This window comes from Chionomys nivalis, chromosome 8 (assembly GCF_950005125.1).
Source record: "Chionomys nivalis chromosome 8, mChiNiv1.1, whole genome shotgun sequence".
Lineage (NCBI taxonomy): Eukaryota > Metazoa > Chordata > Mammalia > Rodentia > Cricetidae > Chionomys > Chionomys nivalis.
In genome coordinates this window covers 83,532,173-83,548,950 of record NC_080093.1, presented here as the reverse complement: position 1 = coordinate 83,548,950, position 16,778 = coordinate 83,532,173, and the positions used below count along the sequence as shown (strand labels likewise).

Here is a 16,778-nt window from a genome sequence, read left to right as displayed (position 1 = left end):
TGAGTAAACAAATGGACAAAGAAGAAAATATTTCTATTTTCATTGGTATTTTCTCACTCTCTCATTCTGTCCCTCCCTCCCTCTCTGGAGAGAAACCAGAAAGTCACGACTTGCAGGCCATGGTTTGCCAAGCCCTGTTCTAAACAATAATTTCTAGTATTTCACAAGCATTAAGAAAAATGAAGCATGAGTGAGAAAGGCACCAGAGTTCAAAACTGCAGTCCAGGAATGCTCTACTAACACAGGAAGAACACCGTATAACAAGGTCAGTGACTAGAGTTACACAGCATCAAGCCAGGCACGGCTCTGCCCACACTTATTTCACACTTCCAGTCTCTAGAGCCTTGATAAATTTCCAACGAAATAAAGAGCAAACTCTGTGAAAACTTGGTAACCATCACCCTAAGAAACTAATAAAAGGTCAAACATCATAGTGACTACAATTGAGGCCCTGAGCAAAAGGCCTTCTAAAGATGATGCTTAAGCTTCATGTCATGATAAATATGCACTCTTCCCAATACACAGGAAGACAGCTGCAGTTACAAAACAATACTTTAAATACTTAGAGTTGGAGTAGCTTTTCAAATGAGCATAGTAAAGAACAGTAGAAAAAAAGTTTTACATACCAAAGTTGAAAGATCAAAAGAAAGTAAATGTTAGAAACATGGAATATATTACTGAGAAATATATTATTGACATCTGTATGTCACCTAATCTCAGTACACAGCCACAGATTCAGAAAAAGTTAAGTTCTGGTTTTATATCACTATTTAACAAAGTAATTTATAACAACCACTAATTCTCTCACAATTTCTTCAGCTCAGGAATTTAGAAAAGGTTCCTCAAAGCAACTGCAGGTAAACAGCCCAGGTTCTTGAACATAAGAGTATCACTGCCTTTCCCAACAAGGTAGCGTGATTCATTTACAGCACAGTAACCTAAGGCTAGATTGCTCTTAAAGCTCTTGATCTCCTTACAACCAGGATTATACTATCTAGGCAGCAGCTCTCTCACCTTTTCTGACAGTCTTGAAGTCACGGGAGTATAACTCTCTTTTGACAAGTGACTTGAAGACAGTCTAAATTCAAAACATAAGCACTACCTCAGGATGTAGTCTAATGGTTTTTGAATGCTAGAATTGTGCCCCCAAGTTGTCACTGTGTCTTGGGATGGCTAGGGTTTTTTTGTAGTTCAATGTACAAGAAAAGAGATGACGAGCAAGAGTCACACTCCCTGTAGTACACTTCACCGCACACTACCTTTCATACTCCAGCTGAGGAGATGCAGGTGTCTAGGTTAGCAGGTGAGTGAGTACTTGTGTAGAATGCACAGTCTACACTGAGTACAGCATGGCCACAAACTCGGCTTTCCCAGGGACGTGACTGCCATTGTAAACTAAGTCAAGCACTCACAAAGCAAACTAAGTGGGGTACCCCCAAACCAAAATAATCCTAGGCTCAATGCAAAAAGAACAGAATCTGGCCAAGAGGAGCTTATCTGGAAATTCTTGTGGGCTCTGTTAGAAAGATAGGGGCTCCCAACTCTCAACTGGGCCAATAATACCTTGCCTTCGTTTCGTTGTTCAAGGAGTCTCTGGGTCCCTTCCTCAGTCACCAAATCTGTCAAAGGACAAAATTAGAACAAACAATCTGTTTTTGCTTTTCAGTGATGGAGATTAGCCCCAGTGCCTTGCAACATACAGTTTAACAGACCCTAATTGACTTTATTTTCTATTCTATAATCAAATAGCATTTCATTCCGTAAGACAAATAAGAATTCCAAGGAATTTGGAAGTTACTAGGTTTTGTTGTTTGTTCTTTTCTCCCTCTCCCCCTCTCCCCTTACCACTGAAAAGCCCTGCTATGTAAACCAGGCAGGCTTTGCATTCAAGATTCTCCTGCCTCCATCTCCTAAATGCTAAGATTATAAGCGTATACCTTCATGTCTGGCTTGAAAGGTTGGTTTTATATGCCAAAACATATAGATAAAAAGGCCAAAGAAAGAAAACAAAACAAAAGGTAGACCACATTACAGTCAACTTAAAGTCACTTTCCTTGTGAAATATCAGGTTTACAACACAAAAATAACTAACTGGTTAATACCAGATTTTTGAAGGTTATCTTTTTTAGATTAAGAAAAAGGGAACTTTATTATCATACCAAATGAAACTAACCTGTATGGGGGAGGTTTCACTGTTGTTGCTATAATCCTAATATCCCAGGAACTCAAAAATCAACAGAGTTTCAGCTTGGTGATACACAACTTTTACAAGAATGACTCCATCTTTATTTATTCAGGGTATATTAGGAACTAGCATAGGAACCTTACTACAGTGACTTCCTGTAGTTTTTATTTACCAAATAATTGGTGTATGTAGCAGCCAGAGTTCAACCTCAGGTGTCATTCCTAAGGAACCACCCACTTTGCTTTATGAGACAGCGTCACATTAGCCTGGAACTCGATGAGTAGGCTAGGCTGAGTACTCAGTGAGTCCCAAGGATAAGCCCATCGCCACCTCCCTAGTGCTGGGATAACAAGTGCATGAAACTTGGCTTTTTGTGGGTTCTGGAAATCAAACTCAAGTTCTCCTAATTGAACGGTAAGTACTTCACCAACTGAGCCATCTCCCTCCCTGGGTCCCTGTAGTGATATTTTGTTTGTAATCTAACAAGTAAGATTGCCTAAGAGTGCAGAGCTAAGCCACTGGTTAGCAACAGAGGCCAGGCAGTGGTGGCACACACCTTTAATCCCAGCATCCAGGAGACAGAGGGATCTCTTTGAGTTCAAGGCCATGAATCTGTCTAAAACAGAAACAGAGCCTACACAAAGGTCTGGGATCACACGTCTTTAATCCCAGCACAAGAGAGGTAGAGACACGAATGATATGGCTGGGTGGAGAGAGAATATAAGGTGGGGGGAGACGGGAGCTCAGATGCAGTCTGAGGTTTCATAGAGACAGCATTCAATCTGAAGATTCATAGAGACAGAATCTCGCCCTTTCAGTCCAAGCATTGGTAGAGGTCAGAATTCTCCAGTGGCTGGCTGTTTTACTTCTCTAATCCTTCAGCTTTCACCCCTAATACCTGACTCCAAGTTTTTATTATTAAGACCAATTAGAATTTGTGCTACAGGTCCCCTTTAACATATATTATTTTGCTAGCAAAACTTTTTAAACTGTGGTCCCATGGGCCTCATATTTCCAAACTTCTCTCTCTCTCTCTCTCTCTCTCTCTCTCTCTCTCTCTCTCTCTCTCTCTCTCTCTCTCTCTCTCTCTCTCTCTCTCGGCAATCCAACTTATTGAATAATGGCATTTCCCATTTCAATTAACAGGGAACTTTAACTAGATTGCCACATTTGGAACTGATAACCTTTTAGCCAAAACAAGACAATTCACTTCAATGAGACTATAAAGGAGCCTTTACATACATCTTTCAGTTTCATTTGAAGGCACATTGAAAGACAAAGGTCTAGCTAGTAACTACAAAAGAGTAACAAACTTACTAATGACAAAATTGTATATATTTATTATATACAACATGTTTTGAAACACATGTACACTGAATGCAATTTATACATAGTCTTTTCACTAACAAAGTATAAATTCCTGTGAAAGGAAGCTATACACAAAAAATAAACAATCAAAATGCAAACTCAAATGTACAAACTAAGTTCACACAGCAAAGAACAGTGAGTTCTTTTCTCAAAAATTAAAGCTTATTAGGCAGTTTTCCACAGACAAAAGAATAGCTCTAGCATCTTGGATAACATTTCTTTTTTCAATAAAAGATGCTAGTGTCCAACTCTGTTGTAAGCATCCATTGAAGTAGATATAATAGCCACTCTGTTTGCCTACACAGCACTGATATAGCAATATCTGTATTCTACACCCCTAATATCTAAGGTACTTGATAGTAAGGAATCTCAATGTCCATTAGATTAGTTCTTGTCCATTAGATTATACATGTTGTATATCACATGACCATTCTGTACACCAATGTCCTTCTATAAGCACAGCACTTTCACAAAATGCCTCTAGGATCTTACTATTCTGAAAATTTTTAGATGCTTAGACCCTGTCTCAATAATAAAAGAATTATTTATACTACACCAGAGAGTTAATATCAATTTTATGGCACTAAAATTATATGCTTATAAAAATTGCAAATTTTGAGTTCGAGACCAGCCTAGTCTACAAGAGCTAGTTCTGGGACAGGCACCAAAGCTACAGAGAAACCCTGTCTCGAAAAACCAAAAAAAAAAAAAACCAAAAAAAAAAAAAAATTGCAAAGTTTTCAATATTATTCATTTTCTTTTGCTCCTGTTTGTAAGTTTAAGGCCTATACTGGTAATTGTTATAAAACCTACAGAAAAGGGCTGTATTCCTGGCTATACAATATGATTAAAAAAAATAGGATACTGAGTGGAAAGAAATCTCCAAAATATAAAATGCAAACAAGTCCTAATAATGAGTTTAGTCACCGAGTGAGTGGGGAAGTGGGGATCATTTTTACCACTTGGAAAAACATACTCAATTCCATTTCAGGGAGAGAATCCTTTGAAGAAACTTGCCCATTAAGTCAGTCACATCTAATTTTGTTTTAGATAAACTACTTTATAGACAAATGACTGGGATGTATTTATTCCTTATCTTAATAAAAATGTTTCCATATTAAGAATTTTTTATCTTAATATTTTTAGCCTACGAGAAATAAAAGCATTTGATACACAAGGTATACTAAAAAAGGTATACTAATACTTTGTGTTACCAAAGATGAAGCTTTCAAACCTTGCCAAGTCTACAAAAAAACTAAAATATTCTCTTTTCCTTAAAAAGTCATGAAGATTGTATACGGTCCACAACATATTTCATGATTAATATTTTTAAAATACTGAGCTTAAATTGATTTTTTTAAAAACATGTACACTTTAATCCTAAACATTACATGCAGACTACATGACCTCAAACTGAGTCAAATTAATAATCATATATCTTGTACAGTCTAACTAAAGTATACTAAATTATATTCACAAAGTTAAATTTTCAAAACATGGTAACAAAATTGTATTCTGAAAATACATTCATAACTGCAAACAGCTATGACTCATTATGATTATCACATTGAAAAACTTGTATGTAACCTTAAAGCAGGAAACTGCTCTCACTCCCTGCCTCAGAGGTATACTATGCTTTTCTTACATTACTTTCTTCAGAAGGCTTCTGAATCTGTGGTTAAGGTTAAACATAAAAACAGAGAAGTTTTGTTGGGAAATGGGTTTGAGAAACTGCAAACCGTATCCAATCAGATTAGTGAAAGTACATTAGCATTACAAAGGCTACGAGATGTCCAGAAGTAAAGATACTAAGTGAACTTCAAACCAGGCCTTTCACAAATTTCCCAGTCCATCCAGGGAAACAATGCTCACTAAAAGCTTGTGATCACCAGATCAGCCATCTAAATAATACTTCTCTTTTTAAAAATGGGACAAGTCTCTGCATACAAATCACTTAAGAAAGAAAACACAATTGTCCTTTGATCCATAAGGCTACATATGAATAAATGCTAAACGAACATTATCAAAATATATGATGGACTTATTTCTGTATTCAAGAACTAAGTCTGGTTACTGCAACTAGCAATTTGATTCTCAGAAGTTATTATAATAGTAATTTTCAAGAAATACTATTGCTAGTTAAATCATGCCGTCTTTACCTACTCATGGGTTTTGACTATCAAGCTTGTTTTTTAATTGAAAAGAAAATCACCAATAGTTTAGGTTCATTACCAATTTAGTTGCAGGTATTTTTAAACTCCTACAATTTCATCGTTGATTTCTAACTAATCAAGACTTCCATTTTTATAATTCAATTAGGAGCTAACCATATTTCTAATAAAAATCTCCCCCCAAATACACTTGTATCCTGGTAATGGCTATTATTCTACTACAAAGTTCACATTTAAAAGCTTCAGAGGCACTGTTATGAGTTCTTTCAGATTACAGGAACTTGAATCCTCACATGGTCAGGGATTCCTCTGGCCACAGCAAGCAAAAGTGTTAAAGAATTCAGAATCAGGGCCAGCTGTGTAAGTGGTGATAACATCTACACTCAGATGCCAATGATCCTTCTGATCTCTAGTTCTGAGTGAGAAGGAATATGTTCATGGATGTCTTTAAAGGGCTAAATCCTGTAATCTCTTCTCAAAAACCAGTATCTTTTAAGACATATCATGCACCTAAAAGCTATCAGGCTTTGGGTATATACCCAAAGGATGCTCAATCGTACCACAAGGACATGTGCTCAACTATGTTCACAGCAGCATCGTTTGTAATAGCCAAAACCTGGAAACAACCTAAAGGCCCCTCGACCAAAGAATGAATAAGGAAAATGTGGTACATTTACACAATAGAGCACTACACAGCGGTAAAAATAATGACATCTTGAAATCTGCAGGCAAATGGATGGAGTTAGAAAACATTATATTTAGTGAGATAACCCAGACCCAAAAAGACAAATATCGTTATGTACTCACTCATAAGTGGTTTTTAGACACAAAGCAAAGAAAACCAGCCTGAAAATCACAACCCCAGAGAACCTAGACAACAATGAGGACCCTAAGAGAGGCATACATGGATCTAATCTACATGGGAAGTAGAAAAAGACAAGATCTCTGAGTAAACTGGGAGTATGGGGACCATAGGAGAGGATTGAAGGAGAGGGGAGAGGAAAAGAGGGGAGTAGAGAAAAATGTATAGCTCAATAAAATCAATAATAAAAAAAAGCTATCAGGCAAGGACTGGCCAAACTGTGAAAAAGTCACAAGGGTAGTAATGTCTAGTGACTTTCTGAATTTCCAGTATGTTTTCAGCTGTCAAACTGAATTCAGGTACCTGGCAGCCTACTTTAAATAAGCCTTGTAACTGTTACAATACTAAGAATACAGCAGAGAAAATTGAGACTACAAAACTCAGAGATTTTGTGGTCAAATTATCAGTCATAGAGCTAAAACATACTGTTCTGTATATACTGAGACCCATAATGAAAAGACAGTCAAAATTTTTAGAACTGTGTGTGTATGAATGTGGGTGCATGCATGTCATGGCCCATGTGTTGCGGTCAGGGGATAACTTTCTAGAGTCACTTCTCACAAAACTACTGTTCCTGAAAGACCTGCCTGTGTCTGCCGCTGACTGCATTAGAAGTACTGATATTACAGATGTGCATCATCCCATGTGTTCCAGGGATCAAACTCTGGTCACATCTTGCACAACAAACATTTTTACTAAGCCATCTTCCTGGCTCTAGTCAAAAATTTAAAAAGCACAAAAGATTTAACAAGAATCAGAGTAATCAATCGCTACACTATAGGGACTGTAACAACCGTGCTTGGGCAAGTTAATTAATATCTCTGGTTTCTTGTTCAATTCACTGAAAATCCAGATTGCTTATCATCATCTAGCTCACAAAGTCTATTTCTAACTACTATTCATTAGAATACACTGTTTCCTAATCTTATATTTGCTACTTAGGGAATTATTAACTTTAAAAGGTCACCAAGGTTATCACTTTAAAGTCATTCACCTACTATTTACCATCTTCAGCCTATCAAATGTCCCACTATCAGCTAATTTACCTGCTTCCTCTCTGAGAATTGTGCTTATGCTAATAACCAAATATTATTATGACCTATATTTTAAATGCAATCCATAGGTTTCTAAAAATTGCATGTTTCTAAGAAACCTATTAAAAACCACTCTCCAAACTAAGGGGATGATGAGTGATTATGGGCCTCAGGGTTTCACTGACAATCAATTTATCGGCCGCAAAGCCTGTATTACTTGTAGGGCTATGTCAACCCACATGTGAGTTTCAAAATAACAGGTTTTTCTTTTTCTCCGCAGACCTTATTGTTTAAGGGCAAGGTAATCTAAAGAACTTTCTGGTGCTGCAAGAAAAATAAAAGGTATTTATGCATTCTACTGTGTCCATCTTCTGTTCATTCAAGCAGATGCAGCCCTACATGATGTACATAAAACACTAAAGCACAGTCTACACAAAACCAATCTCAAAAAAACCCAACTAAACAAAAACCTGGCTATAAGCAGGGTGGTGGTGGCGCACGCCTTTAATGCAAGCACTCAGTAGGTAGCAGCAGGTGGATCTCTGAAAGTTTGAGGCCAGTCTGGTCTACAGAGCGAGTTCCAGGACAGCCAGGGCTACACAGAGAAACCTGCCTTGAAAACAAACAAACAAACAAAAAGCCCACCTGGCTATAGTTTAATTTCTCCCCCAAGAATTCAGTGGGTCTACTTTTTAAGCAAGTATTTTCATGATAAACTTCATAATTTTGTAATCCCTATTAAATCACTTACTTGTAAAGGTAAACATGACATAAAATAGAACAGAGTTGAGTTTTCACAGTATCTTTCTGCCCACACATTAAAGAATGAATTATTAGCTAGAACTACAGTTCAGGGGTAAAACACTTACCAAGTATGAACAAAGCCCTGGATTCAATCTCTAACACTGCACAAAGGGGCAGTAGATATTAAGCCAGGATCCACAGACCTCAAAGGGTTTTGTTACTAAGCCCCGAGAGTCATGCTGGGGACCACTGAGCTACAGCTACAGCCTAGCCTCTGAAAGTTTTAAGAAAGCACTAAAGTTATACAAAAAGCTAAATGCAGGTTTTCTTCTAAGGAGACAAGACAAATCTTTCTGAAGATGTTCAGGTTTATAAAAGTTAAGAACTTCTGCATTCTAGGAAATAGAAGTTATTTTTAGAATACTTCACAAGATGACATGATATAAAATTCCCCAATTCAAAGATATCTCATGATTCTCTAAGTCCACATTTCTAAGAATTCCATGAACTACAATAAACTATATACTTCAAAATCTTAAGTTTCTCAAATAGTTAACACGTGTATGTACACAAAGAGACATTATTTAAAGTCTCCAAGTGATTTGTGTCTAAAAGAAATGGCACACACCCACACTTTAGCCAAAGTACATCGATTATTACATGTTGGCATACAATATTTATAAGATACCAGCACTTTTTAATGGGAATGTGCCAAATAATCCACCAGGGACAAATATACATTCATAAAACATTGTGCCTTAATTTCTAGTGCAACGAATGGCTTTTTCCAAGAACTGATGCAAGATCCTCACTATGCCCATAATACTTTATATGGGTCTAAAAGATAAAGAGATACTGATTAAGATACAATTGAAGCCAAAGTTAGATTTTTCTATCTATATGCATAAATTTGTGCAAGTTCCTTCACCATACCACCTACTAGTTCTTCTCTTTCCACTATCTAAATTCTACTTCATTTCAAAAGAATTCAACTCACTACCTGTTTAAAGTACACAGCCCACCACTGCTACATTGTTTCCAGTGCACATATTCAGTCTCCCTCCTAACAGTCTACCTGCCCTACCTGCCCCACAGCACCTTACTGTATCTGATTTCTATTGCACAATATCATAGAAAACAGAAGTTTCAAAAAATACTTCAGATGAAAAACATTTCTATTCCACTTTGATTAACATTAGGCTGTGTGGCAATTAGTTCTTTAATTTGCTTTGAAGTTGTGGGAAAGTAGATGGAGGTACAAGCTAGGAAGCAATATGGCCCAGAAGTATATAACTTTTAAAGCTGGTGGATAAGTAACAGAAGGCTTCTTAAAGACAGGCCCATGTATATTTGTTAAGAACAGAGGAGATCTAGTTTGGCTAAACACTTAATGTTTAGGCAAAAGTAACTTCCAATGAAACTTCAGCCTTATTTTTCAAGACAGGGTCACACTATATAGCTCTGGCTGTCCTGGAACTCACGATGTAGAACTCAAATCACAGAGATCTGCCTAGGTGCCTTTGCCTCCCAAGTTCTAGGATCCAGCTAACTTCAACATTTTTACTGTTGTTATTTGTGGTCTGGGAACTGAACTCTGGGCATTGCAGGCAATGCTAAGTACTTTTTCTGCCACTAAGCTACAATGCTAGTAGGTTTTCAACAGCTTTAACATACACACATACATATTACTAATATGTTTTTATTAGCTCAGATAAGAGACAACATCCATCCATTACTTTATGAACAATTTAATGAGTATATGCTCTGTAAGAGAGCCTATCTCAGTAAATATAAGATAGCAAAAAGAATATAATTAAGAACATAACCATATCCTTAGGAATCCATGATAAAAATGACAGGAGTGAAGAAAGAGAGATTAAAAAGGGAAAACGAGGTAAAAAGCAACTGTAGTTTTTAAGGTTCTACTCCCTGTCACCAGAAACAGATGAAGAAACTAAAGTCAGAGACGGGAAGTGACTTGTCTACAGTTAAACATGAAATCGCTAACAACGACAAAATAAAACTCAAACCTGCTAATTTCAATTTTCTACATTATGACACATTTCTGTATCATATTAACTAAAGAAAATGAGCAATAATTTAAAGGTAAGTAAATAAATGATAAATAAGGAAAGGCTAGGAAGAAAATGCAAATTCTAAAACCATTACACATTAAAAACTACATGCATCTAATGGATCTACCATACTTCCTTAATTCTCAGGGATATTTGGCTTTAAGATACAGTATCCAGAGCCAGGCGGTGGTGGCCCACGCCTTTAATCCCAGCACTCGGGAGGCAGAGGCAGGCGGATCTCTGGGAGTTTGAGGCCAGCCTGGTCTACAAGAGCTAGTTCCAGGACAGGCTCCAAAACCACAGAGAAACCCTGTCTCGGGGGGAGGGGGGGGGGATACAGTATCCACTCCTAACATTTTAAAGATATACTATCAAATATAATGTCTTTTCAAAAATATTGAAATGCTGAAACATGCATCTCTAAATAGGAAAATATAATTTAACAGATCCTGTAAGAAACTCACTACTATTTATTTAGAGGTAGGGTCACAGGGCACAAACATCTGCAGCAGGAGTTTAGTATGGTGTCATTTATCTTTAGTCTCAGCACTCAGGAGGCAAAAGTAGACTATCACTGTGCGGCAAGACCAGTCTGGTCTATCTAGAGAATTCCAAGACAACCAGGACTTGGAATTAGATCCTATCTCAAAGAAAGTGGAGGAGAGGACTGAGACCCATCTTCTAAGGTATCAAGCAGCTATTAAATACTGGAGGCTATATGACACTTTTTTTCAATTAGTGATATTAATATATAAATAAGTCCTTATCTGTCTGAATTTCAGAAACAAAACATAGGTTTGGGGATTTGTTTGTTTGTTTGTTTTTTTCAGATAAGATCATGCTATGCAATCCAGGCTGGCCTCAAACTCAAGAATCCTCCTGCCTCTGCCTCCCAAGTGCTGCAATTACAGACACATGACACTATGCCCCACCAAAGTAAGGACTATGTCCTAATTCTGTCACTTAGCTCTCTAACTTAAGTCCTCTGAGCCTCAGTCTCCTCATTTATAAAATGCAGCACATACATAAAAAAGAAAGTAGTTGTGATCATTTAATTAAGGAACATAACACAGTATCTAGGTGAAAGAGAAATCGCATTACACTTATTCCACAATTTCTACAGTCCGAATGGAAGTTATTGCTCCCTCTTCATTTATGAGATTGGACTCAATCTGCACTGACCCTTGGGGAAATCCTCCTAGTTTGTTTGGGAATAATTACTTGACAAATAAAGAGCTATTTTCTTAACATGTTTTCTTTGAATTGGGAATACAAGCGTGAAGTGTGTGTGTGGTGTGTGTGCATGCGAGTATTATACATGTGTGTGCTTCTGCATGTGGAAGCCAGAGGTTGACATGAGATATTTTCCTTGATTGCTTCTAACTTTATTTTTGAGACAAGTCTCTGATTTGACTAGATTAGTAAACCAGCAAGTCCCAGGAATCCTGTCTCTCCTCCTCAGTGCTAAGATTACAGGCATGTTATGTCAGTTCTTCTGTGGGTGCTGGAAATCCAAACTAAGATCTTCATGCTTGCACAGAAAACACTTTACTGAGTGAGCCATCTCCCAAGTACCAATAGTGAATTTTTAACTGTTTAAGTAGATGAGTTAAACATAAATGTAGCATTTTTATACTGTTTACTGAAGTGAAACTTGTAAGTCTGTATCAAACCCACCAAAGAGAGGGACAAGGGAACCATGTGTGGGAAGGAAGGATGTAAGAAACAGTTAACATGACCCTTCTATGAGTGGTTCATTGTTTTGTTTTTAGAAAGAGCTTAGGTGAGGAGTTTATTGAGAGAAGGAGAAAGGGTTAGAAGAAAGGAGGGGCAGGGCAGAGACCTGCTTGCCTCTTCCAGAAGAACAGCGGAAGAAGTTCTTTTCTTAAACTCTAAGAAAATAAATGTTCAGGAAAGTCAGGACCCTATCTCTACCACTCAAGGTGCTTTAATAACCTAGTCCTACGGCTTCAGTAAATGCCATCTTTTAGGACATACTATTTCAATTCACAACAAATCAGTCATTTTCTGTAGCACAAATAATAAAACCCAGAGACAGATATTGGGGTTCGATCTGAAGATCAGAAAAGCAAAGTAGCCAAGGCACTAAAGAGCTCTTACCTCTATGAAATTTTCAGACTGAAAAAGAGCGAGTTTCTGTCTCATCCCGCCTTATATTCCTCTCTAGTGCTGGGATTAAAGGCGTGCATCACCACTGTCCAGCATCTATGGCTAACTAGTGTGTGGCTGTTGGGATTAAAGGTGTGTGCCACCACTGCCTGGCCTATATGGCTGACTAGTGTGACTGCTTTGCCCTGACCTTCAGGCAAGCTTTATTTATTAAAACACAAATAATATACCACTATAATTTCCAACATGAGAACAGGTCTTCCAAAATAGCTCACATGGAAAGGATATCAAATAAGATCATCTCTGCTTTCACTCCAAGCTTAGACCTACATATTCCCTATTGCCCTGTTAAATGGTTGTTATCCCTTAATGATAAATATAACAATACTCATTTTTATTTGGAAAAAGTACAAGCATTTTTAAGACACTCAGTTCTTTTAAGTCAAAGAATAAAGCATTATAAGGGGTTCTGCTATGATTTTTCCCCTGAAAGTGATGATAGCTGTAACCACACTCAATATTTAAATTAAGTACCCGCCACTAAGCATGACTGTTGGCCCAAATCACAATGCAATTCAGCAATCTTGAGATCATATTCACATTTCTTTTTTCCTTAATTTCCTTGGTGGTTTCTTTTTAGTCATTGTTCTTCTGAGTCTTCTTTCTAAAAAGTCAACTCTAGGCGTCTCTAAACAGCATAGTCCTCAGTATCTACAAAATCTCTCCAAGCAATCTTTTTCCTTCTTTATTGACTTCTTTTATAACAAGTTTCTTCTATAAGAGGTTCAGATCTGACCTTTGGCTTTCCTGGTAAGTTAAGAATCTCCAGCATTTACCAGTGCCTGGCATCAAGCAAATGCTCAACTAATGTTTACTAACTGATTCTGTCAATCCTGACTTGCCATGGAATAGCTGGTGTGACTTGGGATAGGCAAGATAAATCTGTCTGAACCTCTCCCTCACCTACAGTCCAAAGATGATACTTGGAAAGCTCAAAACAGTTTCTGGCACCAAGTAAGCAACTAATAAATTTTGCTATTTCTAGCTATCAAAAAAATATTTGGGGGCACTGTACATTACTGCTCATCTTCAGTCCAACTGTTCTGTTTCCTTCCAAACCATCATATGGAATCACTACTTATCAACCAAGCTTTAAGAGGAGACTTAGCTGATGACCACGTACCTAATCCTTCATTTAGGTTTATCTGTAATTTGCCTTAGAAACTATTTTCATTTGTGTGGTGTTTTTTGGTCCACAGTTGCTTACACTTCATCCAAACTACTGGATTGTAACCACCCTTGTGTCTAATAGCCCATAAACCAACTCCTTGTGCAAATGATCAAAATTCACCTTTCTCAAGAAACTTGGCCTGCTTAACCTGCCCTGAACTGCTTCTCTGCTTACAGGTAACTAACTGCACACTTGGGCACTAGGTTTCAATAAGGATAAAACATGACTACAGTGAGTTGTTACCCACAAACACCTTCCACGTCCTGAGGAATGATCCAGTAGCTAAAACTCTATACTAATCTGGTGAACAAGGAAACATCTATATAACTCCTCTCTTGAATTCTGCCCTTGACATGGTAACTCCTCGAAGGCCTCTTTCCTGCCCTCAAGTAGAAATTATCCCTCCCATTTAAATCCACTGGAAATGTGCTCCCCTCTTCTCTGCCTCCTAACTCTGCCTGCACGGTACAAACAAAAGCCATCAAAGCTTCAAGGAGGAAGGCAGTTACAATAACTTACATATACTAATGTCTTTCTCAAATGAAAATAATTTATTGTTTATTTAACTACAAAACTTCTCAAAATTGAAAGTAACTACCCAACAAACATAATACAAGTCCCACTACATTAAAGATTGCTCATTCAGCACTGCAAACTATATTTATGCATTAACCCTCATTTTTGTTTCTGTAAGAGACCTTGCACCATTTTATGCGATATTACACATACCCAACAAGATAACTGAATCTTCAAATGTTGCTCTTAACATTTTCCTTTTTCATATAAAGAATTAAACAACGCCCCAATCAAAAACAAATAATACTTAATACCCATTACTTCTGAGATAGGTAAGTTTGTGTGAGCTGTGGCAAAACACTCGGATGGATCATGAGGGGGACAGGACAAAGATCAGACTCGGTAGCAAAACTGTGTTCCGCCCTTTTAAGTACTGCGTGGAAGGACGGTGATGTTAAGGCACTCGCTCCCTCAACTCAGTTCTGACTCCACTATTCACAAAAGATCCCCACCCTTGAGCAAGCACACAGAAAGCCACCTTGACTGCACCCTGTGTACTTTCCAAGAAGCCAAATAACACCTTCTATCCAAACATCCTCCATTCATCCCTACCCTAAAATTTCTCACCCCTCGGCCACCTTCCGGTTTCTGTGTGCCTTCTTACACTCCACATGCCCTGTCCCCATTGGTCCAGGACCTTAACCTTCAAACCCCAAACCAGATCTCCATCTCTCAGCCGATTTCCCCTCAACCCCATCGATGCCTACTTCCCAGGGGCCAATCCCACTCCGGACCAGGGGCCTCTCACAGGACTCCCTCTCCCGAGCATCACTTTCTTCCTCCTCAACCCGGAATCTCTCAATCCCAGGCCGCCACCCTCCTCCGTTAACTCCGCGCCCCACCGTGGCCGCCTCTGAGCGGCCTCCCCCCACCCCCCGCAGGCGGCGCCCCCGCCTCCCAGGGCTGCAGGCCAGGGCCCTCTCCGCTCCCTCGCCGCGGCCCCGGCCGTCGGGAGGGCGGCGGCCCGGCCACGCCGCGCAGGGACCGTCCGGGCAGAGGCAGCGCCCCTGCCTCCAGGCGGCCGCAGCGGGGCGGGGGCGGGGCGGCTCGCAGGCCCCACCTCAGCGCAGCCCGGCCGGGGACGCCCGCAAAACGGCGGCCGGGCGCGGAGGGGCCGCGGCCGAGCCTGCGACAGAGCCCGTGCTTCTCACCTCGATGCGGAAGCTCGGGTCTCGCTCTCCCCTCAGCGATGGCTACGCCGCCGTCGCGCTCTCCTCACTCGCTTTTCACCGCCCCCGACCGGCCGCCGAAGAGCGGACAGACAGCGGCGCGCCCATTGGCTGCGGCCGCTTTGGCGTCAGCGGGTCCCGACCGCGCCTCGGGGTCTGATTGGCTGGCGCGGCGCCTCTTTTCCACGTCTGCTCCTGATTGGCTCTCGCGCACACCCTTCCCGGGAGAACCGCTCACCTTCCACTCTTCTTCAGCCTCCCACCCCCAAACCAGGTCCCCCCCCCCCCCGCCCGGGGCCTGACGGCCAATGGGGGAACGGAGAGAGGCCGGTGGGTGGGCGGCTGGGCGGTGTGGTGGGGGGGAAGCGCAGCCAATGGGAGCGCGCCGCACATCCCGGCTCAGCAGCGCCGCCCCCGGCCACCCGCGAGCCGGAGGGTCGCGCCCCGTGCCACGCCCGACTACTCCGGCAAGGGAGCCCGGCCCGCGCGAAAGGTGCGGGGTCGGCAGCGGGCGCGAGAGCCCGCCCAGCAGCCCTTGCGGCGTGCTTGGGTCGTGCCACCGTGGACCCTGGCGCGCCCCAGGTGGGTCTGGCTACCCACGGCCATAGCTGGGTGTGAGGATCCTGCCAGAGAACTGCCAGCCTGGCTCCTCAGAATGCGGAGCCATCGCTGTGTAGACCTCCGGAAGGGCCCATAGGGAGGATAGGAGCCGGGGTCTCATCCACTCCACCAGATTGTCCGTCTAGTCGGTACCTCTTCCAAACAATCCCGTGCAAGATGTAGGGACAGTGAGAGAAGTTTCCGTACTATGGCCTTGGAGGGTGGGGCGTGCGCGGAGGGCTAGGGTGCCAGGGAACTTGATGTGCTAGCTGGGAACCTGATTTTTCTCCATCCAGTGGTGGTTACCTCGGTGTGTGAAGATTTCGTGGGGCTGTGCGCTTCACGTACAGTTTTTGAAATAACAAGATTCTGGTACTCACTTCATACTTAACACCAGGATTTAGCTGTCATTCAAACACTACAAACCTGGGCTAGAGAGAAAGCTTTAGTGGTTTAAAAGCAAGTACTGATCTTCCAGAAAAGGCGAGTTCAGTTCCCAGTACCCTACATGGAGCAGTTCACAACCACCTGCCAGTCTCTGGCCTCATTTAGCACCTGCACGCGCGTGCACATACCCACATGCAGACACACGCACATACACATAATTTAAAACGATAAAAAAAAATAGTTGAA

The 16,778-nt window shown here is 40.6% G+C and overlaps 1 protein-coding gene across 4 annotated transcripts in view; it reads right to left on the bottom strand.

Moving 5' to 3' along the window:
• Nucleotides 1-15,633, bottom strand: part of Far1 (fatty acyl-CoA reductase 1) — a 50,635-nt gene extending 35,002 nt beyond the window's left edge. For 2 of the 4 annotated variants that reach the window (XM_057777729.1, XM_057777730.1), the window contains exons 1-2: nt 15,528-15,619; nt 1,564-1,619 (exon numbers count right to left, since the gene is read on the bottom strand). The gene's annotated coding sequence lies outside the window, so the exon portion shown is untranslated. Of the gene's footprint in view, nt 1-1,563; nt 1,620-15,083; nt 15,101-15,527 lie in introns of those variants that run through there. The other 2 variants (XM_057777732.1, XM_057777731.1) reach the window with 2 other exon arrangements.
• Between the last annotated feature and the right edge of the window lie 1,145 nt (nt 15,634-16,778).